The 1843-nt window shown below is 41.3% G+C and overlaps 1 pseudogene; it reads left to right on the top strand.

The window, feature by feature from the left end:
- The first annotated feature begins 831 nt into the window (after nt 1-831).
- On the top strand, nt 832-950 carry LOC133497375 (5S ribosomal RNA; annotated as a pseudogene).
- Nucleotides 951-1843: the final 893 nt, after the last annotated feature.

Below are 1843 nucleotides of genomic sequence, written 5' to 3'. Positions count from 1 at the left end.
CGTAGGAAGGAAATCCCACTCAAGGGTGTCTGGACAACAGACTTAAAGCACATGATGATGATGTAAAAGTGCAATAAATAGTGCAAGACAAGTGCAATGTTCTCTATACGCTGCGCAGCTGCGTAATTGCGCACTTCTCGCACACTCTCAGCGCACAAGAAAACCTTTCCGGTGTAGGGAACGCACTGCAAATGAATTTGATACATGAAGTTTTTTTCTTGTATCCTTTTGCTGTGTAATACGATGAGTGACAGCTGTTCAGCCAATCATACGATACAATGCAAATACGCTATGCAACCAATCACGGCATTGACAGTAATTGCGCACATGCTGTGCTCGTACACACTCCATAACAATAAGCGCGGTGGAGTTCCGTAATGCTAATGCTAACCCCATAACATGGCGAAATGAGCAGGTAGTGAATGTGATGCCTCAGCTACCCAAACCAAATTAAAGAAGAACTGCGGTTCTTTTAAGATGGAGTGGCTGTCGGAGTATGTGCAAATAGAAGAACAAGTGGGGAAACTGGGTGAGATCTTTTCTTTTTCGAGTCCGAAAAAGTCGTCTGCCTAACATGCAGCGACGCTAAAGTTGTCATTGTAAGCTGGACTACCTCAAGCAACACGTTCAGCAGAAAAGTAATTTGAATGCTGTTGAAATTATACTAAGACTCAAGATGGATTGGTACATTATTGCGAGAGAGCGCAAACGACCGGGAATAAAAGAACTAGCTGTCACTCACACACACAAATCTGACCCTGAGCAAGTTAAATTTCTCAGACAATAATTTACATGGCAATAAAATGAATCCATCAATGCCGTCAGTTCAATGCTTACGACCATGCTACCCTGAGCACGCCCGATCTCGTCAGATCTCGGATGCTAAGCGAGTTTGGACCTGGTTAGTACATGGATAGGAGACCGCTTGGGAATACCAGGTGCTGTAAGCTTCTTTCCTCGGCTAAATTCAGAGAGGTTGTGTCAGGAAGGGCATCCGGCGTAAAATTGTGCCAAGCAAATGTGCGTTCATCAAAGATGACACGCTGTGGCGACCCCTAACGGGACAAACCAAAAGGAAAAGAAGAAAAAGAATGCTGTCAGTTCAACAAATCCACGATCACATGGCAAAATATGTGAGCGTACCAAAAAGCTTGTGAAGCAAAAAGTATCCCTTTGAATTTGTGAATTCAATCAATGAGATGAGTGCAGAATGAGACTATGTGTAAGTTTTAAAAATGCACCCTGGCATACCATAATAGTAGATGGGAGCACAGACATAACAGGACACAAAATACTAGTCATATATATAAAGTTCAGGGAGGAAAATGATGTCAGCTATAAAACTGTGTAAGTTGGCCAAATGAGTTATATTAAAAGTAAACTAATAGAAATTGCTGTTGTAATTTGATTCTTTTAATAAACCTTGAAACTTTCCATGATGATGTGTGATACTGGTGTGTGTCCTCAGTGTGCTCAGCCATCTTGTCTGTATGCCCAGACAGATGAAAGATTAGAAGGAACATTGGACAAGTATAATACAGAGATGGATTTTTCAACTTTTAGGCACATTTAATTAATTGCTATCAATCACAACATACAAGTTAATTTGACGAGTGTCTCTTTTCAAAAGAAAAAAAAATCATCCTGACAAATACACTTCAATTATTCAGAAAAATGGATTAATTGCTCTGATCTAATTGAATCCAAACGTTGGGCAAATCATCGGTCGTGGGTGCTTGCCATTGTTTCAGAGAAGTGGACAAAATGTCCAAGGTACTGTTACAACGCAGAAGACTGGCGGGAACGGCGTGAAGAACAGTGACCGGAGCCAACTGCTTTGCTG

The sequence above is a fragment of the Syngnathoides biaculeatus genome, chromosome 2, assembly GCF_019802595.1.
Source record: "Syngnathoides biaculeatus isolate LvHL_M chromosome 2, ASM1980259v1, whole genome shotgun sequence".
NCBI classification, from domain to species: Eukaryota; Metazoa; Chordata; class Actinopteri; order Syngnathiformes; family Syngnathidae; genus Syngnathoides; species Syngnathoides biaculeatus.
Note: the sequence above shows the minus strand (reverse complement) of the source record. Positions and strands in the feature narration are given on the sequence as shown.